The sequence below is a fragment of the Pongo abelii genome, chromosome 9, assembly GCF_028885655.2.
Source record: "Pongo abelii isolate AG06213 chromosome 9, NHGRI_mPonAbe1-v2.0_pri, whole genome shotgun sequence".
NCBI classification, from domain to species: Eukaryota; Metazoa; Chordata; class Mammalia; order Primates; family Hominidae; genus Pongo; species Pongo abelii.
Window position 1 is genome coordinate 212,328 of NC_071994.2, and position 22,277 is coordinate 234,604.

Sequence of the window (22,277 nt, forward strand, 5' to 3'; positions counted from 1 at the left end):
TCAGCCTCCCGAGTAGCTAGAACTCTCAAGTAACACACACATTAGCATGCCCAGCTAATGTTTAAATTAGGGTTTTAATTCACAGAGAAATAAAGAGTATCTGAGCATTCATCTTCCACAAAAGCAATCTGAAATCGTCTCTGTAAGTGGGCGCCCTGTCCTTCTGCAGGCTCAGTGTGGAGAATGAGGTTGCATCTCAGGATGGCCACGGCTCCTTCCTTCCCAAGCCCTTTCTTCAGCAGCCGTGGCGGAAAAGCCCCTTTGGAGTTGCAGCTAGAGGGTGCCTTCCAAGAGCTGCTGGGCCAGCTTCACCAATGCCTGCAGACGGTCAGGACAGATTCAGAGAAGCTCTGGGTCAGAAGGTGTGTGAAAAGCCCCTTCCTCGAGCTTCCGGTCGAACGGCCCCATGAGGGGTGCCCTGACCTTCTTGCTCTAATGCAGCTGCTGTTCCCCGGGGCAGCGACTCCCCCTCTCTCCCTCCCAAGTGCAGCCCCGCCCTCTTCACAGGCACACACCCCACAGCACGTGCGGTGCCTCAAGGTGCCCAAGGTGCACGGGGAGGCCCATCAGTGCTGTTCCCCAAGCCTCCAGCTTTCTTCCTGGAATCTTTCTTCCCTTCCTTGCAGCTTGGCATGAACTTGTCACTTGAGGTGGCCGGTGAGATGTGGGCATGAGAGGTGGTGCCAAGAGATCAGGCGTGACTCCACCTCCGGTTCCCACCTCGGAGGGCTGGCAGCACACGCCGGGGGCTCCCCAACCTGGGCGGCTGGGCGAGGACGAGGTGCAGACCCCACACCCGCCACAGGCCCACACTGGAGGGAGTCAGCGGCTGAGGGTCGGGCTGTTCGTTACCATCGCACAGCCTGGCTCATCCTGGCTGACTCGGGGCAGTGCTGCCCGGGCCAGGCGGAGCAGGGAGGACGTGGTGGGGAAGCGACCCCTGGGGTGTTTGGAAGGTGGAGAAAGAACCTAATAAATGTGAGCCCTGGACTCTGAGGCCGGGCAGCGAATGTTCTGCGGGTGCTGTCTGCGGCAGGATGTGGGTTTTGGCATCATGAGTTCAGGAGAGAACTGGCCGGTGGGTGAGCAGGTGTGAAAGGAAACCGAGAAAACCCAGGGGGACTTTGTGGGTTAAAAGAGGCAACTGCCTTTCCATCCTGACCAGCAGAAGGGAAGATTGCAGAGACCCTCGAATGACGATCTCAGCGGTTGCGGCTAGGATGGAATCAAGAGTCCGCCACCGCACCCACCGCTGACATCTCCAGGTAGGGTCCGGCCAAGGGAATGGCCCACGAAAGCCCTTTTGTTGCACCAAAGGCTCCAAGAAAAAGAGACTAAGGGTGTGACTCACGCTCTCAAGCCTGACCTGATGCCGCATTTTGTGCAGAGAGATTCTAGAGGGAGGGGGCAGTGGGGGCTGAGGATGACCAAGGAAGGAAATGCAACAAAGCCCAGAACAGGGAGGACAAGCAGGTGTGACTCCGGCACAGGGACCTGACTAAATCAGACTGGTTTAAAAAGCTGATTTACGCCAGCTGCTATGGCTCACGCCTGTAATCCCAGCACTTTGGGAAGCTGAGGCAGGCGGATCACTTGAGCCCAGGAGTTCACGACCAGCCTGGGCAACATGGTGAGACCCTGTCTCTACAAAAAGTATGAAAAAATAGCCAGTGGTGGTGGTGCATGCCTGTGGTCCCCCCCACTCGGGAGACTGAGGTGGGAGGATCGCTTGAGCCCAGGAGGTCGAGGCTGCACTGAGTGTTGATCAATCACGTCGCTGCACTCCAGCCTGGGTGACAGAGCCAGACCCTGCTGTCAGGCCTCCATGCCCAAGCCTGGACATATACATCCAGATGGCCTGAGGCAACTGAAGAACCACAAGAGAAGTGAAAATGGCCAGTTCCTGCCTTAACTAATGACATTACCTCATGAAATTCCTTCTCCTGAACAGTGAGTCTCAGAAGTTCCCCCACCCAGCACCTTGTGACCCCTGCCCCTGCCCGCCAGAGAACAACCCTCTTTGACTGTAATTTTCTGCTACCCACCCAAATCCTATAAAATGGCCCCACCCCATCTCCCTTCGCTGACCACCTGCACCCAGGTGATTAAAAAGCTTTATTGCTGGCCGGGTGCGGTGACTCACACCTGTAATTCCAGCACTCTGGGAGGCCAAGACAGGCGGATCATGAGGTCAGGAGATCGAGACCATCCTGGCTAACATGGTGAAACCCTGTCTCTACTAAAAATACAAAAAATTACCCGGGCATGGTGGCGGACGCCTGTAGTCCCAGCTACTCGGGAGGCTGAGCCAGGAGAATGGCGTGAACCCGGGAGGCAGAGCCTGCAGTGAGCCAAGATCACGCCATTGCACTCCAGCCTGGGTGACTGAGCCAGACTACGTCTCCATAAAAAAAAAAAAGCTTTATTGCTCACACAAAGCCTGTTTGATGGTCTCCTCACATGGACGCGCATGACACCTGCCTCAAAAAAAAAAAGAAAAAGAACAAAAGTTGATCAAAGATTTGAAAGAGTTGCACTGTCCTAAAAACACAGGCTGGATCCAAAGAGACAGTGACAGCTTGAGACTCAAAGTAGCCCTTGGGCCCTCCGTCTCTATAGGCAAGAAGGGAGCTGAGGAAGCCACTCAACTCTCCAGCACCCACCCTGTGAGGCCACGGAGGACCGTGGGGATGGGAGGTGTCCCCTCCACCGAGCACAGCCCTCTTCTCTTCCAGGAAGTTGCTCCCCAGCACCGGGGTCCTCACCCAGCCACCCCTGGGACTTTGGAGCCGCTGCAGAGCCTGACTGCTGGGATTTGCCTTCTTCCCCTTCCAAACCAGACCGTTGAAGCCCCTGTCCCTGCTCCTTGGTTGAATACTGGGGGCGTGGGCAGAAAACTCTTCATCCTTTTAATTCAGGGCCCTCCAGCTTGGGAGGAGACACAGCTAGGCTGGATGCGGCAACTTGTGTACTTTTGACCTTCATGTAGCTGGAGGACACCGGGTTGCCCTTGAGGAAGCAGGTGTATTTTGCCTGCACGATGGGCAGTCTTCCGAGTACCTCGAAGGTGTCTGCATGTGGTGCGCATTAGTGCTGTTCACCAGACACCTTCAACTGTCCTCTGGGCAGATGGCAGGGTTGTGTCTTCCCATGGAGTTCCTTCCTTTCGCCTCAGTGACTATGAAGATGTGTGTCGAGGTGTGACCTCGCCTGGGCCTCTGCATGAGGGTGGGGAGCACAGTCCTCCTTAGTCGGGGTGGAGCGTGCATGGGACGTAATTACCTGGGGCCATTTGTTACGCAGCCTAACACAGCCTCTCCTGGCTGATGCAGATGGCCATTGCAGCAGTCATCTGCAGGTCCTCAGCTTAGTCTCACCCTCACTGGAGATCTTAGCCTTGGCCTCACAGGTGCTCCAGATCTTTTCCTGGCAGAATTTTGGTGACTTCAGAAATATGATTACTGCTGAACCCACTTCTCCCAGCATTTCTATTTGTGGTTGCCTGGTGTGTTTAAAGTCTGTGTTGATGGGTGCATATATTTTTTACGTTTCCCTATTGTGAAATTTAATAAATTTACAGCAAAATGTATAAAATACGAAAGTAAAAAACTATCACCCTAGTCAAAAAATGGTGCATTGCCCGTCCCCGAGAAGGTGCCTGCCTGTCCCTGCCCAGTCACGACCTTCACTTGCGTCCGTCCGTGTGAAGAGACCACCAAACAGGCTTTGTGTGAGCAATAAGGCTTTTTAATCACCTGGGCGCAGGTGGGCTGAGTCTGAAAAGAGAGTCAGCGGAGGGAGATGGGGGGGGCCGTTTTATAGGATTTGGGTGGGTAAAGGAAAATCACAGTCAAAGGGGTTGTTCTCTGGCGGGCAGGGGCGGGGGTCACAGGGTGCTCAGTGGGGGAGCTTTTTGAGCCAGGATGAGCCAAGAGAAGGAATTTCACAAGATAATGTCATCAGTTAAGGCAGGAACAGGCCATTTTCACTTCTTTAGTGATTCTTCACTTGCTTCGGGCCATCTGGGCGTATATACGTGCAGGTCACAGGGGATACGGTGGTTTAGCTTGGGCTCAGAGGCCTGACAACCACCCCTCCCATCCCAAAGACCACCCCTCCAGACTTCTGTGGTGAACACATTCTTGCTTTTTGTCAGGATTTTAACACCCACGAGTGGGTTAAACCAAACCTAATCGAGTGTTGGCTAAACCCAAACACAATGAGTTAGAGCTTCCAACATCTAAGTTCTAGGACCTCTGCTGATAAGGGTTTTCTACGGAGGCCTCATTATGTAGGGACGATTGCTTAAATCATTCCCCTAGGGACTGACTCAATCCAGTCCCTCTCCCCTCCCCACAGGTTGAGGGTGGGGCCGACAGTTCCAGCCCTCGAATCGCCTGGCAACCAGAGCCCCTTTCCAAAGGCCTCTCCATTAGCATAAATGCAGGTGTGGTTGAGAGGAGCTCTATCTTTACTCCTCATCGCCTCGGAATCACCAGGGTGTTAGGGGCTCTGCAGAACTGGCAACGAAGGCCAAACCGGTTTTTCTTACTGCATCACCGTATCCATTTCCCATTTGTTGAAAAAGATCTTCAAGTTTACCTTTTGTTTCCAAAAACATAGCGAGCATCGCTGGTTTATTGTCTGGGAATTCCAGCACCCGGAGTTTTTGCTGCCTGTGGCTCCTGCTGTCCCTCACCCTCACTGTCTTCTCTCTCCATGGTGCCTGTTTATGTTTCACTGTTGGACATGGAGCAACTTTCAGGCCTGGGGTGTTATCTCCATCAGGGGAAGATTGCCTGCTGATTCTGTCAGGCACCTGGAATCACCCAATTTCAGTTTCAGAGAACTTTTCCATATTTCTGGGTCTTTTCTTAAAATGTATCTGTTATTAAATCTGTCTTTTAATTCATATTTATTATAATAATTCTTCTACAAGGACATATTTCTGCCATAGTTTTTATATTTTCTATTTGCTCTACTTTTGGGGTTTTTTTCTTTTGATGATTATCATGAGAGATTTTTTCTTTTATAACTTTTTTTTTTTTTGAGATGGAGTCTCGCTCTGTCACCCAGGCTGGAGTGCAGCGGCGCGATTTCGGCTCACTGCAACCTCCGCCTCCCAGGTTCACGCCATTCTCCTGCCTCAGCCTCCCGAGTAGCTGGGACTACAGGTGCCCGCCACCATGACCGGCTAATTTTTGGTATTTTTAGTAGAGTCAGAGTTTCACCGTGTCAGCCAGCACGGTCTCGATCTCCTGACCTTGTGATCCGCCCGCCTCGGCCTCCCAAAGTGCTGGGATTACAGGCGTGAGCCACCGCACCCGGCATAACTTTTCTAAAAATTTATATTTATTTATTCATTCAACAAATACATACACACACATACACACACACACACACACACACACACACACACACACACACACTTTTTTTCTTAAGATGGAGTTTTGCTGTTGCCTAGGCTGGTCTCAAACTCCTGGCCTCAGGCTCTCCTCCCACCAGGCCTGCCACAACAAAACTTACTGAGTCCCTCCTTTTTGTTGTTGGGGCTCCAAATGTGATCTTCAAATATGGCCCTTTGGCATGTTGAGTACTTGGGTCTGGGGGCATTAAGGGCCTCAGAAGCAAAGCCTCTCTGACCTTCTCCTTCCCTCCTATTTCCTGCCCCATTTTCTCCCCAGTGTGAATCACAGAAACCAGAACCCCTTTTCCCCACGGTGAGTCATAGAAAATAGAACTCCTCTCCCCCAAAGCAGGCCGTAAAACCTAGAAGGTCACTCTGTCCCTTTCCCTTGGAGGCCTTCCTTCCAAGAGGTCCTGCTCCCATGCGTGGGAGGGAGGAAGGGGCTTTGCAGGGGAGGCTGAGAAGGCTCTGGGCAGCCTTGCTGGGTCGTCCCTCAGCCTTCCCACTGGCTTGTTCCCATTTCTACACAGCTGCCCGTTCTTCATCTAATCTGAGCATAAAGAGCTTCCCTGGGTCTCTGGGTCTTCTGTGTCACACACAGCTTTGACGCAATAAATGTGCTCTGCTTTCTTCTTGTTAGCTGTGTGTTGTTAAAGAGTGTCGCTGTGACCTATGACAGGTGAAGAAAGGTCTCACAGCTCTCTGCTCCGAGTGTCGCTGTGACCTATGACAGGTGAAGAAAGGTCTCACAGCTCTCTGCTCCGAGTGTCGCTGCCACCCTATGACGGGTGAAGAAAGGTCTCACAGCTCTCTGCTCCGAGTGTCGCTGCCACCCTATGACGGGTGAAGAAAGGTCTCACAGCTCTCTGCTCCGAGTGTCGCTGCGACCCTATGATGGGTGAAGAAAGGTCTCACAGCTCTCTGCTCCGAGTGTCGCTGCGACCCTATGATGGGTGAAGAAAGGTCTCACAGCTCTCTGCTCCGAGTGTCGCTGTGACCTATGACAGGTGAAGAAAGGTCTCACAGCTCTCTACTCCGAGTGTCGCTGCCACCCTACGATGGGTGAAGAAAGGTCTCACTGCTCTCTGCTCCGAGTGTCGCTGCCACCGTATGACAGGTGAAGAAAGGTCTCACAGCTTTTCTGCTCCTACGGTGCCCAGAATTGTTGCACGTGATGAAACAAACCGAAACACCCTAAAATACTGGGGGTTGTTGAGATACGAAAGTTAAAACACAGGGCGATGCTCTGTCCCTCTCTCTGCTTGCCTGGTGGCAGGACAGCAAGTTACAAAGACTAAGGTCCTGGCCTCCCCTCTGCCTTTTGCACCTGAAGATACTTGCGTATCAGCTCAGAGACAGAGATTCCAGGAGGAGATGTTGCTCTTCCCCTAAATGTTCGTCCTCACATTTTCCTGCCTTTGTCTTGTTCCCATAGGATTTATAGCTCATGTTAAAATACTATTTAAGTAAGGTCCTAAGCCATTGCAGAGAGAGGGAAATACTTTTAACCTGAGGCCTCTCCCATGAGACGGGTACAGCAGGCATCAATAAACTGCTGTTGATTTTTCTCATGTTAATCTCACTTCTATTTTCAGGAGACTGTCTCAACTAAGAACCTATGAGGGAAGGAACAACGTTGTATCTTCTCCCCTACACCCTTTGGCAAACCTTCCCATATCCCTTCGATCTCTCACTCCGTTGCTGACGGCATTATCCAGATCTTCAGGCTTTGTACAACTGTATTTTCCTTCATCTTTGCCCTTTGCATCTACCTTTTTATTGGCAGTGGTTTGTTCCTAATAACAGATTTCCCAAACACATTTGGTCCCCAGACTTCTCCTGTGGCCTGCAGCATTTCCTGGATTTCTGTTTTTTGTTTTTTGTATTTTTTTCTTTTTTGGCTTCCTTCTTCAAGAATGTTTTCAATGTAGATGTGAAGGAGGGACACATTCTGAGGCTTTCTGGAAATATCTTTATTATTCTGTTAGATTTGAATAACAATTTGGCTGCATATAAAATTCTAGATTTTTTCTTTCAATTCTGTAAAATATCACCCTATAATCTTCTTATTTGTGTTAAAATATAAACATAAAAAGATGAAAAAAAATTTTTTTTTTTTTGAGGCAGAGTCTCGCTCTGTCGCCCAGGCTGGAGTGCAGTGGTACGATCTCAGCTCACTGCAAGCTCCGCCTCCCGAGTTCCCGCCATTCTGCCTCAGCCTCCTGAGTAGCTGGGACTACAGGCGCCCGCCACCGCGCCCAGCTAATTTTTTGTATTTTTAGTAAAGAAGGGGTTTCACCGTGTTAGCCAGGATGGTCTCGATCTCCTGACCCCGTGATCCACCTGCCTCAGCCTCCCAAAGTGCTGGGATTACAGGCGTGAGCCACCGCACCCAGCCACATCGGGTTTTTAAAAGTCTAGAACTCTTTCTCTTTTTGAGATAAGTTTTCACTCTGTCACCCAGGCTAGAGTGCAGTAGCATAATCATAGCTCACTGCAGCCTCAAACTCCTGGGCTCAGGCGATTCTCCCACCTCACCCTTTTGAGTAGCTGGTACTACAGGGATGTGCCAGCATACCCTGCTAATTTTTTCTTTTTTTAGAGAGGGGTTTTTGCTGTGTTGATCAGGTGAGTTTCAAACTCCAGGCCTCAAGCAATCCTCCCACCTCGGTCTCCCAAAGTGCTGGGATTACAGGCATGAGCCATCACACCTGGCACTAGAACTATTTTGAGGGGTGCGAGTGAGGGGACAGGGTGTTACTCGGCTGCCCAGGCTGGAGTGCAGCGGCATGATCATGGCTCACAGCAGCCTTGACCTGGGTTCAAGGAATCCTCCCACCTCAGCCTCCCAACTGGCTGGGACCACAAACATGCATCACCACACCTAGCTAATATATAGATATACTTTTTTTTTGGTAGGAAGAGTCTGGCCATGTTGCCCAGCGTTAGAATTCTTTTTAATTTCTTTTTCAAGACGGAGTCTTGCTCTATCACCCAGGCTGGAGTGCAGTGGTACGATCTTGGCTCACTGCAATCTCTGCCTCCTGGGTTCAAGTGATTCTCCTGCCTCAGCCTCCCGAGTAGCTGGGACTACAGGCGTGACCTACCATGCCCGGCTAATTTTTTTGTATTTTTAGTAGAGATGGGGTTTTGCCATGTTGGCCAGTCTGTTCTTGAACTCCTGACCTCAGATGATCCACCCGTCTCGGCCTCCCAAAGTGCTGGGATTACAGGTGTCAGCCACTGTGCCCGACTACAACTTTTAATACAGAATTTCAGATTTGACTTTGAAAACCTCTTGAGCCTAGAAAGCCATGCCATTCCATCAGACTTTGCCTGCAATACTGTATTAGTCCGTTTTCACGCTGCCAATGAAGACTGAGCAATTTACAAAAGAAAGAGTTTAACTGGACTTAGAGCTTGCAGTGAGCAGAGATCGTGCCACTGCACTCCAGCCTGGGTGACAGAGCGAGACTCTGTCTCAAAAAAAAAAAAAAACACATCTTCATACCTTATAATTTTTTTTGTTTTTTGAGACTGAGTCTTGCAATCTCTGCTCACTGCAACTTCCGCCTCCCGGGTCAAGCAATTCTTCCCCCTCAGCCTCCCAAGTAGCTGGGATTACAGGCGTGCACCACCACGCTCGGCTAATTTTTGTATTTGTAGTAGGGATGGGCTTTCACCATGTTAGCCAGGCTGGTTTCGAACTCCTGACCTCAGGTGATCCGCCCCCGTCAGCCTCCCAAAGTGCTGGGATGACAGGCTTGAGCCACTGCGACCGGCCTCTTATAACTTTCCTTACCCAAAATTTGCCTTCCTTTGTTTGTATATTCTGCATGCAGAGCTGTTTCCCTTATTATTTCTAGTAATTTTAATTACCATATAATTAGAATTCTAAACACTTACTAACTTTAAAATCTTTTCTTATCTTTTTTTGTTGTTGTTGTTTTTTGAGTCAGGGCCTTGTTCTGTTGCCCTGACTGGAGTGCAGTGGTGCTATCGCAGCTCACTGCAGCCTCAACCTCCCAAGCTCAAGTGATCTTCCCACCTTAGTCTCCCAAGTTGCTGGGACCACAGGCATGTGCCACCATGCCCAGCTTTTTTTTTTTTTTGAGAGGAGTCTCACTCTGTCACCCAGGCTGGAGTGCAGTGGCGTGATCTTGGCTAACTGCAACCTCCGCCTCCCGGGTTCAAGTGATTCCCCTGCCTCAGCCTCCCAAGTAGCTGGAACTACAGGTGTCCACCACCATGCCCAGCTAATTTTTGTATTTTTAGTAGAGATGGGGTTTCACCATGTTGGCCAGGATAGTCTCAATCTCTTGACCTCGTGATCCACCCATCTCGGCCTCCCAAAGTGCTAGGATTTACAGGCGTGAGCCGCCGCACCCAGCCCAGCTAATTTTTATTTTTGGTAGAGATGGACTGGTCTGGAACTCTTGGCTCAAGTGATCCTCCCACCTCAGCCTCCCAAGTGTTGGGATTACAAGCATGAGCCACCACACCAGCTATTAACCTTAGTTTCTAGTGAAAACTAGCAAATAAACACTTGTCAACTTTTTGCATACATACCAACATTCTGCAGATTGGCAAATCTGTGAATATACCATTTCATAATTTCTAGAAGTGTGTGTTTCTTTATCATACAATTTTTCAATATGGCACAGGATATGTTTGCTGGCAAAGAAAAGTATGTTTAGTTCTTCTATAATAAGAAGCCAAAAGTAGACAAGCTTATGTTTAGCAATCAAAGTTTCAGTATTTTATCTTATTTGAAAAAAATAAGGTTTAAAAAATATCTTTCTAGATACTCAATGAATAACCATCATTTAATTTAACTTAACACAACCCTAACAGTGTAAGCTACCAAAAAGAATTGGGAAGCTACTCTTAAGTAGATGTTTCATAACAGCAGACAAGGCTAGACATCATCAAATTGCTTTTCTTGGTGGCAACTCTTGTAACAGAGATAACATAAATTTTTTACTAATAAACCTAGGTAAAACCAAAGTTGTGTGTCTGCGTTTTATTTAATGCTGACAACTCTAAATGTTTCATTAAACCAAAAAAGTTTAAATAGCATTTATTTACCAACTATAATCTCAGATGTCATGAAATTTAAAAAACATTTGGGTTAGTTTCTATATTTCTAAGAGTTTAAGGATAACTCAACTTATATAAGCTCATATTTTTCTTTAAGCCAATTAAATACCACTTTTTTTTATAAATTAATTTTGGCAATGCCATCTAGAGTAGGAAAATGTCACGTGTACATAGATACATAGACATACATAAACATACAGACTGAAGCAGATCATATAGCTTTCTTATTCTTTTCACACTCTTCAGACACTAGAGTGTTACAGCTTTCATTCTAAAATTTTAGCCATATGCCAGGTACAGTAATACAAAACACACTATTTAATACAAGAACAACTGGCTTCAAATCTTGTTTCTGGCACATGGAACAAGTCAAAATTACTTGCCAGATGATTAAAGCTTTTATTAATATTTGTGGGAAAGACTTAAGGTTTTTCATTTGCCCAATTTCCATATAGCTCTTTTTTTTTCTTTTCTCATAAGACATCGTCCCAAAATTTGCATATCAAAGAGATAACCCTCAGGTGTTTGAGCAGAGTAGAAAATTTACATCTCAAAGGCACAGAACTTAGACTTCAGGCTTAAATATCTTCATTTGAAGAAGAGAAAAATAGAAAGAAATGAAAGAAAGAGAAAGAAAAGAAAGAAAGAGAAAGAAAAAAGAGAGAGAAGGAGAAGGAAGGAAGGAAGGGGAAGGGACGGGAAGGGAAGGGAAGGAAAGGAAAGAAAGAAAAAAGAAAAAAGCAAGCAAGCAAGAACAAGGAAAGAAAGAAGGAAGGAAAGAAAGAGGAAGGAAGCAAGGAAGGAAGGGAGGGAGGGAAGGGAAGGGAAGGGAAGGGAAGGAAAGAAATAAAGAAGAAAGAAAAAAGCAAGCAAGCAAGAACAAGGAAAGAAGGAAGGAAGGTAGGAAGGAAAGAAAAAAGAAAGAGGCCGGGCGCGGTGGCTCACGCCTGTAATCCCAGCACTCTGGGAGGCCGAGGCGGGCGGATCACGAGGTCAGGAGATCGAGACCATCCTGGCTAACACGGTGAAACCCCGTCTCTACTAAAAATAGTAAAAAAATTAGCCGGGCGTGGTGGCAGGTGCCTGTAGTCCCAGCTACTCGGGAGACTGAGGCAGGAGAATGGCGTGAACTGGGGAGGCGGAGCTTGCAGTGAGCCGAGATCGCGCCACTGCACTCCAGCCTGGGCGACAGAGTGAGACTCCATCTCAAAAAAAAAAAAGAAAGAAAGGAAAGAAAGAAAGAAAAGAAGGAAGGAAGGAAAAGGAAAGAGGAGGAAGGAGGGAAGGAAGGAAGAAAGGAAGAAAGGGAAGGGAAGAAGGAAGGAAAGAAGAAAGAAAGAAAGAGAGAGAAAGAAGGAAGGAAGGAAAAGGAAAGGAAAGGAAAGAAAAGAAAAAAGAGAGAGCAAGCAAAGAACTAACTTAGCCAAGACGGGGGTCAGAAATGCACCCTAAGTGAAGGTAAGGTTTGTGATGTAGATTTAAATCAATACTTTCTCCATTCTTTTTTCATTGTTTATTTTGTTTTGTTTTGAGACAGGGTCTTATTTTACAACCCGGCTAGAGTGCAGTGGTGCGATCATAGCTCACTGCAACCTCAAATTGTTGGTTAAATTTATTTGTAAAGACGGGGTGAGATGGTTTGGATTTGTGTCCCCACCCAAATCTCATGTTAAATTGTAATCCTCAGTGTTGGAGGAGGAGACTGGTGGGAGGTGATTGGATCATGGGGGCGGACTTACCCCTTGCTGTTCTCAGGATGGTGAGTTCTCATGAGATCTGGTTGTTTAAAAGTGTGTGGCACCTCCCCCTTCTGTCTCTTCCTCCTGCTCCGGCCATGCAAGACGTGCCCCCTTCCTCTTCACCTTCTGCCATGATTGTAAGTTTCCTGAGGCCTCCCCAGCCATGTGTCCTCTTTTCTTTTGCCTTTTTTTGAGACAGAGTCTCGCTCTGTCACCCAGGCTGGAGTGCAGTGGCACAATCTCAGCTCACTACAACCTCCACCTCCCAGACTGAAGCAATTGTCTTGCCTCAGCCAGCTGACTAGCTGGGATTACAGGTGCACGCCACCATACCTGGCTAATTTTTGTATTTTTAGTAGAGATGGGGTTTCACCATGTTGGCCAGGCTGGTCTCAAACTCCTGACCTCAACCTGCCTCGGCCTCCCAAAGTGCTGTGATTACAGGCTTGAGCCACCACGCCCAGCCTAAACCTCTTTTCTGTATAAATTACCCAGACTCAGATAGTTCTTTATAGCAATGAGAGAAGGGACTAATACACCGACTCTCACTATGTCACCCAGGCTGGTCTTGAACTCCTGGGCTCAAGCAACCCTCCTGCCTCAGCCTCCCAAAGTGCTGGCATTATAGGCATGAGCCACCACTTCTATTTCCTTTATAGAGGTAAATTTATCTTACAAAGGGTCTCAAAATAATTGGATCAAAATAATCTTTATGCCAGAGTAGCACATTTGGGGCCTACGTTGGCTACATCAGAGGCTTCCCAGCCCAGTTTATGCTTTTTAACTCCATCACTGAGTTCAGGGTGGAGCCTACTGATGAACCGGCAAGCATTTTCCATGCCTGGAGTTAGCACAAATAGGCCAGGATATAATTCTACATCATCAGCAAATTTCTGGGACAGGGAAACCTTTCACTATTGTTCTGGGCTCAGATTTTAATCAAGATGTCAATGTGGTTAAAGAAGAAGGCCTGGTTGATCTAAAGGCCTAACACGATGAAGGTTTGGCTAACTTTCTTTTTGTCTCTGGGGTATAAAATTTACTGAGCAAAAAAGTGAATAGTTCAGAGCAATCTGGCAGAGCAAGATGGAGAGAAAGACAGAAGGGCTCATCTGTGTTGAGTCAGTAGACATGCCCTTTCTCATTGTCAATTAACTGCTTCGGTGTTCCATTTGCCTTTTCTATGGAGTCTTTTAGAGAGACAATTTCGGATTCATTTAGTCTTTTAGCAGCCTGTGCATGCCAATCAAAAAATCGTCCGAGCATGGCGGTTCTCGCCTGTAATCCCAGCACTTTGGGAGGCTGAGGCAGATGGATCACTTGAGCTCAGGAGTTGGAGACCAGCCCGGGCAACGTGGTGAAAACCCATCTCTACTAAAAATACAAAAAATTAGCCGGGCTTGGTGGCACGTACCTGTAGTCCCAGCTACTCAGGAGGCTGAGGCAGGAGAATCACTTGAACCCAGGAGGCGGAGGTTGCAGTGAGCCAAGATCACGCTACTGCATTCCAGCCTGGAGGACAGAGTGAGACTCTGTGTCAAAGAGAAAATGTAAATTAAAAAATGCATTCCATTTTCTCTTAGTTGCTTTGGATCCCATCTTTTGCAGTGGACACCACAGATGAACAGCTTCGTCTAGGTCATCACTTACCCACTGCGGCCACCACTTAATTCTAAGTTGTCTTTGGTAAAGTTCACCAGTTTCTCTAGACAAGTACTGGTTCTCAGGTGGAGGAATCTCAGACTCTGTGGATTCAGATAAACTCATTATTCTGTCTTCCCAAACCCTTACCTATGTGAAGATACCTAATGGACCCAGTCCAGTTTCTGTAGGTCCCCTACTAGGCCCAGTTCAGTTTCTGATAGATCCAGTTTGACGCTAGATCTAGTCTGGATTTTTTTTTTTTTTTTTTTGAGACTGAGTCTCACTCTGTCGCCCAGGCTGGAGTGCAATGGCGCAATCTCTGCTCACTGCAACCTCCGCCCCCTGAGTTCAAGCGATTCTCCTGCCTCAGCCTCCAGAGCAGCTGGGACTACAGGCACCTGCCACCGCACCTGGCTAATTTTTGTAGTTTTAGTAGAGACAGAGTTTCACCATCTTGGCCAGGCTGGTCTTGAACTCCTGACCTCGTGATCTGCCCACCTCATCCTCCCAAAGTGCTGGGATTACAGGCGTGAGCCACTGTGCTCGGCCCTGGATTTTTTTTTTTTTTTTTTTAATGCTCAAATAAAGTTGGAGATCTTAGGATGAAAGTTGTGGAGCTTGCATGAAGTAGAAAAATTAGGCCGGGCGTGGTGGCTCACACCTGTAATCCCAGCACTTTGGGAGGCCAAGACGGGCAGATCACAAGGTCAGGAGATCGAGAACATCCTGGCTAACACGGTGAAACCCCGTCTCTACTAAAAATACAAAAAAATTAGCCAGGCGTGGTGGCGGGCGCCTGTAGTCCCAGCTACTCGGGAGGCTGAGGCAGGAGAATGGCATGAACCCAGGAGGCGGAGCTTGCAGTGAGCCAAGATCGCACCACTGCACTCCAGCCTGGGCGACAGAGCGAGACTCCGTCTCAAAAAAAAAAAAGGCAACTGCCTTCTTTGTCTGGTGCTCAGACTTTCAGGACGCATGTCTGCTGAGCCGGTGTACACCTTAAATAAACTCTCCTGCACCCTGTTCCATCTCTCCGGCTTCCCAACTTCCTGCAACAGCATCCAAGAGGGATCTACTGGTGGGGCTGTCCAAATCAGCAGCAAGAAAGCAGTGAGTACAGAGGCTCCAGGGGCGTCCACACCGGATTCTTCATTGCTGCAAGGTGTCTTTATGGCCAGGAGGAGACTCTTCCAGGTCTCACTTCTGACACCTGAACTGCTAAAAAGATAAACAGACACATTAAAAAATTTTAGGGTCTATTTTAGCAAACAGCAATTCATGAATTGGGCAGCACCAAACTGCAAGTTGTTCAGGGCTCCCGGAAAACATTTACAAGGTACACATGGAAGCAAAATTTATAAAAAAAAATGGGCCAGGCATGGGGGCTCACACCTGTAATCCCAGCACTTTGGGAGGCTGAGGAGGGAGGATCACGAGGTCAGGAGATAGAGACCATCCTGGCTAACATGGTGAAACCCCATCTCTACAAAAAATACCAAAAAAAATTAGCCAGGTGTGGTGGTGGGCGCCTGTAGTCCCAGCTACTCAGGAGGCTGAGGCAGGAGAATTGTTTGAACCTGGGAGGCAGAGGTTGCAGTGAGCCGAGATCATGCCACTGCACTCCAGCCTGGGTGACAGAGCAAGACTCCGTCTCAAACAAACAAACAAACAAATAAACAAAAAATTGATTGGTTAAATTAAAACAGTAGCTTCAAAGTCCCTAGTTTGAAGCTGCATTTTCGTGGTATCTAACGATTGTGTTTAGTTTGAAGTCATGTTAGGATCTAACCATTCATGCTGAGTTGGGTTTCAGTTACCTTATCTAAGAACTCAGGGCACTGGGAGCCTCCTCAATCTAATGGCCTCCCAATGAATTATTTCAACATAATTTTCTGAGAAATCTGGTATCAATCTAATTCCTGTTTCATCGTAGGAGACCTGTTTTTTCTTTCTGGAACTTTTTCTTTGATACTCTTCAGTTTCACTGTGGTATATGAAAATGTAGGTTATTTCTTATCTCACCTCTTTGCAGCCTTTCAGTCTGAAGCCCTTCATCTTTCCTCAATTCTGGGAATGTTAGCTTTATTATTTATTCAGGTATTTCTTTCTCCCACTGCTTTTGACTCCCTCTTCTAGAACATGGAATATTGACAGGTATGCACCCCTCTCTCTTTCCCTCCTCTCAGCTCCGTGTTGCATGCGCCCGTTCTTTATTCTTCCACGATAATTCCTAGCACCTCTCTCAATGGAGCTGGCGACACAATGTCTAGCACCACTCTCAATGGAGCTGGCGACGCAATGTCCACTCTTCAGTTGGGTGCGTTGCCTTTTTATAATTCTGGCCGTCATAATACTATAAAAGCTAGCACTTCTTTTATCACAATCTGTTTGGTGGGGGAAAAACTGTCACTTTCTTTCTTTCTTTTTTTTTTTTTTTTTTTGGAGATGGAGTCTCGATCTGTCACCCATGCTGGAGTGCAGTGGCGTGATCTCAGCTCACTGCAACCTCCGCCTCCTGGGTTCAAGTGGTTCTTCTGCCTCAGCCTCCCAAGTAGCTGGGACTACAGGCGCCCGCCACCACGCCTGGCTAATTTTTGTATTTTTAGTACAGACAGGGTTTGACCATATTGGCCAGGCTGGTCTCAAACTCCTGATCTCAGGTGATCTGCCCGCCTCCGCCTCCCAAAGTGCTAGGATTACAGGCGTGAGCCACCGTGCCTGGCCAAAGCTATCACTTTCTAAGTGCTTAGCCTGTACCAAGCATGGTACTAAGTGCTTTACATATATATATTGAACACTCGTAACAACCTGCTGACATAGGTGCTGTCATTGGCCCAATTCTTCAGAAGGCAAAATGGAGACACAGAGAGAGGTTAGGCAATCTGCCCAGTCTCACACAGCTGAAACGCAGCAACAGGATAGCGATCTGCGCCGGAAGGTCGGCTGTAGGACCTGCACTCAGTCATGTGCCACTTTGTTTATTCCAACTTTTGTATTATTTCTTTCCATGTACTTAATATTGATTTTTTCTCTAACTTTTTATTTTGAAACAACTTAGGACCTACTGAAAAGTTGCAAGAACAGTACAGAGAGCTTCTGTACCTCCCTCACCCAGCTCCCACCACTGACAGCATCTTATATGACTGTAATATAATTACCAAAAGTGGGAAATTAACATTGGCACAGTGCTGTTCAATAAAGACCTTATTCAAATTTCATGGCCTCCCAATTAATTATTTCAACATAATTTTCTGAGAAATCTGGTATCAATCTAATTCCTGTTTCATTGTAGGAGACCTATTTTTTCTTTCTGGAACTTTCTCTTTCTGGAACTTTTTCTTTGATATTCTTTTTTTTTTTTTTTTTTTTTTTTTTGAGACAGAGTCTCACTCTGTTGCCCAGGCTGGACTGCAGTGGCGCGATCTCGGCTCACTGCAAGCTCCACCTCCTGGGTTCACGCCATTCTCCTGCCTCAGCCTCCCGAGTAGCTGGGACTACAGGCGCCCGCCACTGCGCCCGGCTAATTTTTTGTATTTTTAGTAGAGACGGGGTTTCACCGTGTTAGCCAGGATGGTCTCGATCTCCTGACCTTGTGATCTGCCCGCCTCGGCCTCCCAAAGTGCTGGGATTACAGGCGTGAGCCACTGCGCCCGGCCTTCTTTGATGTTCTTCAGTTTCACTATGGTACATGAAACTGATGTCCTCTTCTGTTCTGTTCCATTTTGCATTTTCATTGTTACTTCTCCCAGCCTCCTGCAGTCTGGGACGGTTCTTCAGTTTTTCCTTGTATTTGATGATCCGAACACTTTTATAGACTATCCACCAGTTATCTTGTAGAATATCACTCAGTTTGTGTTTGTTTGATGTTTTTCCATTTTGGAACGAGATTATGCCTTTTTGGCAGTAATATTGCAGAAATGGGCTGGGCAAGGTGGCTCATGCCTGTAATCCCAACAATTTGGGAGGCTGAGGCAAGAGAATCGCTTGAGCACAGGAGTTTAAGACCAGCCTGGGCAACATAGCAAGACCCCATCTCTACAAAAGAATTTTTAAATAGCCAAATGTGGTGGTGCATGCCTGTAGTCCAAGGGACTCAGTAGGCTGAGGCAGGAGGATCACTTGAGCCCAACAGGTGGAGGCTGCAGTTAGCCATGATCATGCCATTGACCTCCAGCCTGGGTGACAGAAAGAGACCCTGTCTCAAAAATAAATAATACAGAAATGACGCTTGGCTCTCCTGGCGCGGTGGCTCACGCCTGTAATCCCAGCACTTTGGGAGGCCGAGGCGGGCGGATCATGAGGTCAGGAGATCGAGACCATCCTGGCTAACATGGTGAAACCCCGTCTCTACTAAAAATACAAAAAATTATCCGGGCGTGGAGGCGGGCGCCTGTAGTCCCAGCTACTCGGGAGGCTGAGGCAGGAGAATGGCGTGAACCCGGGAGGTGGAGCTTGCAGTGAGCCGAGATCACACCACTGCACTCCAGCCTGGGCGACAGCGAGACTCCGTCTCAAAAAAAAAAGAATCTATTTTCTTTTGCAACAGGACACAATTGGAGAAATTGGTTATTTTACCAAGGCTTTAACTGGAATGGTGTGCTTTCTTTTAAGGAATGAAATTTGACTTGTAAAGTCAATAAAAGCCCTTGGGAAACTAGCCTCACATCTTGTCTACTCAGTCCCTGGAGAAGGTTTCTGAGCTGTGGTAAGTAAGAAATGTCACTTTCTTTCTTTTTTTTCTTTTTTCTTTCTTTCTTTTTTTTTTTGGAGACGGAGTCTCTGTTGCCCAGGCTGGAGTGCAGTGGCGCAATCTCAGCTCACTGCAACCTCCGCCTCCCGTGTTCAAGCGATTCTCCTGCCTCAGCCTCCCAAGTAGCTGCGATTTATAGGCATGCACTATCACGCTCGGCTAATTTTTGTATTTTTAGTAGAGACGGGGTTTCACCATGTTGGCCGGGCTGACCTCAAGTGATCCGCCCACCTCGGCCTCCCAAAGTGCTTGGATTACAGGTATGAGCCACAGTGCCTGGCTAAGAATGTCACTTTCTAAAAGGTCTAGGAGCCCCAAGTTATCTTGGGACCCCAAGAGGAGAGGAATTTACTCAGCTCATAGGTATTTGAGGGCAGAAACCCATGGCAGCGCTCAGCTCTAAAAAAGTCTTATCTAAGATTCCTTCTACGGAACAGACTTCCATCAAAGCCAATTTTAAAAAAAGCTTATCTAAAAAATAATTATTCTTGCTGCCCTTTATACAAAGAATCAGGCCAAGTGTAATAAAGCAAATTGGTCATACCATGATTTGTCTTTAGTAAAAATAGGAAACTAGAGAGAAAAAAGTTATATTTCAAGAACTATGGTACATGTGTTATTAAATTCTAGTCTCATCAGTTGTGTTGTTTGCATTTAGTGAACTTAATATCTGACATGCATTATTTGGACCAAATTTTTACATTTTTGAAGTTATTTCTGTTTTACCAATAATCTTTAAAACTGTCTGTATTTCCCAAAGATTACTTAAGTCACATGAACTAAAGGCATTGCACTTTTAACTTTTCTGACAAATTTTTTATTTAAGCTCTTATTATTAAACCAATTAATTAAAGCTCTTTTATATTCCACACACAACATGTATAAAAACACAGACAAATAGAAGATAAAGACCCATCTCCTAAGCTGGGAATTGAACCCTGAACCCGGGCCGCCATTGTGATGGCCGAGACCACGAGAAAGTACAGCCATGTGGTTACAAGGCCAAGCTCCCAGGGACATGACGGACCAGAGGGAAGCCTCGTCCAGTTTACACACACACACACACACACACACACACACACACACACCACACACGCACACCCCTCCACACACACCCCACACACACACCCCACACACACACCACACACCCTCCACACACACACACCACACACACACCACACACACACCCCACACACCCCCCCACAACCCCCCCACACCACATGCAAACACACATCACACACACCACACACACACCACACACACACACCACACACCACACACACACCCCACACACACCCACACACACACCACACACACACCTCACACACAAACACCCCACACACACCACACACACACCACACCACACACCACACACCCCACACACACACCCCACACACACACCCCACACACACACCACACACACACCACACACACACATACACCACACACCCCCCCCACACACACCACACACACATCACACACACATCACACACACACACACCACACACACACACACCCCCACACACCCCCCTCATACACACCACACACACACACACCACACACACACACACACAGAAGTCTGACTGGTGAGCAATTCTTACACTTTTGCCAGCATGACAGATTTCTGGGTTTCCTTTCCCCGGGGGGCCCTAGTGACCTGACTGTAGCAGGACAAGCCGCAGACAAAGCCCCTCAGACACTGACTTAAAGAAGGAAGGGCTTTATTCGGCAGGGAGCTTTGACAAGAGTCAAATCTTCAACAGCCGAGCTCCCCGAGTGAGCAATTCCTGTCCCTCTTCAGGGCTCACAACTCTAAGGGGGTCCACGTGAGAGGGTCGTGATGGATTGAGCAAGCAGGGGGTACGTGACTGGGGGCTGCATGCACCGGTAATCAGAACGGAACAGCACAGGACAGGGATTTTCACAGTGCTTTTCTATACAGTGTCTGGAATCTATAGATAATATAACCGATTAGGTCAGGGGTCGATCTTTAACTACCAGGCCCAGAGTGTGGCACCGGGCTGTCTGCTTGAGGATTTCATTTCTGCCTTTTAACTTCTTTCTTTGGAGGCAGAAGTTGGGCATAAGACAATGTGAGGGGTGGTCTCCTCCCTTACGACTGGCTGCACCACAGCCCTGGGGCCAAGCTGCAGCACAAAGGAAGTTACCTCTTTCCGTTCTGGCCAGAGCAAAATACGTGTGAGAAAACAGAGACATTAGCCACTCTGCTTAGCACCCAACATCACACTGGCAAGGCTCAAACTTGCCCCGGTCATCGTTAATCCAACCACGAGTTTCAACATGTGTTCTCTGGGCAAGACGGTCGTCCTGAGTGATAGAAAAGATAAAAAAGGGGAAGGAGAGAGAGAAAAGCATTGCCTGAGGCGGGGTGGGAAAGGCAAAATGTTCCAGGAGGCCAGAGAAAGACCTGCCCATTGCAGGGACACTGAGGACTTCAGGCGGCTGCTGTTGGGAAGGGACTTTTTCCGGCAGTCCCATCAGCTCTCAGGTTCCCCTTTTGGGGGAGGAGGAAGCTCCCCATGTTCCACGATCCTGTACGTGCCTAATCCTGTCACCCACAGCCATCGGCAAAGAGTGCAAGGCAGATTAACCCAAAGAGAATAGCCATTAACATCCCCTCGTGCCAAACCCGTTCTCAGCCGAGAGGGACTTTTCCGAGGGCGACTTTACTGAGGGGGGCCTCTATGCCCCTAAATCTTAGAAGGGACCCTAACCAACCCTCCTAAGTTGGGCCTCTAACCCAAGGTGGGTCAAGCATCCTTGCCTTGTATTAAGAGTGGCCTTTCACCCTCTCTGTCTTAGGACAGACCTTAACTCCCCTAAGTGGGCCTCTCACCCAATCCCATCCTTTACCGGCTACCCCACCACTTACCCAGTGTCGTCCAATCAGGGCCGAGTCTATTTCCTTTGGGTCGGGGGCTCCTCCTCAGTATTGTCCCTTCAGGGTTTGCCAGAAAGATGTTACCGGACCCCACCACTTACCCAAAGTTAGCCTTTAGGTCGGGGATTTCTGCACTGGAGCCCCTCCTGAGGTCACCAGAGATATGTCACTGGGCCCCACCACCTACACAACGCTAGCTTTTGGACCATGTAGAGTAGCTTCCTGACCTTGCCATGGATCTGTAAACTGTCAGGGCCCTGGTGGGAGTGTAGCACTGAGGACGACCAGAGGCCACTCTCGTCACCATCTTGGTTTTGGAGGGCTTTGTCCGGCTTCTTTACTCCAAACTGTTTTGTCAGCAAGGTCTTTATGACCTGTAGCTATTGCCAACCTCCTATGTCATCCTGGGACTTAGAATGCCTTAACCGTCTGGGGATGCAGCCCAGTAGGGCTCAGCCTCATCTTACCCAGCTCCTAATCAAGATGGAGTTGCTCTGGTTCACATGCCTCTGACGGAACAGTCTGTTCTGTTTCGCCCTCTGGACCAGCCAGAACATTCTCACTCTCCCTGGGATGCCACTAGGTCTCTGCTCCTGAGAGCCAGGGTGTTGACCTTGGAGGTACACAGAGTCCATTTCCCACATTGTGTGACTGTGGGCCTGGTACTAGTGACAGGAGAACGAGGCCTGGAGACAGGGAACGTAAGACCGATTCACACCTCAGCTATGACAGGAA

At 48.0% G+C, this 22,277-nt stretch overlaps 2 long non-coding RNA genes across 2 annotated transcripts; both read right to left on the minus strand.

Annotated features, from left to right (window-relative positions):
• On the minus strand, positions 1–13,478 carry LOC129048948 (uncharacterized). The gene is made up of 3 exons (XR_008511656.2): positions 12,247–13,478; positions 9,977–10,081; positions 1–318 (listed from the first exon to the last, which is right to left on the minus strand). It is a non-coding gene; the product is annotated as an uncharacterized LOC129048948 (long non-coding RNA).
• A 988-nt stretch (positions 13,479–14,466) lies between these two features.
• LOC129048949 (uncharacterized) lies at positions 14,467–21,868 on the minus strand. Its single transcript, XR_008511657.1, has 3 exons — positions 21,534–21,868; positions 20,809–20,968; positions 14,467–15,108 (listed from the first exon to the last, which is right to left on the minus strand). It is a non-coding gene; the product is annotated as an uncharacterized LOC129048949 (long non-coding RNA).
• Positions 21,869–22,277: the final 409 nt, after the last annotated feature.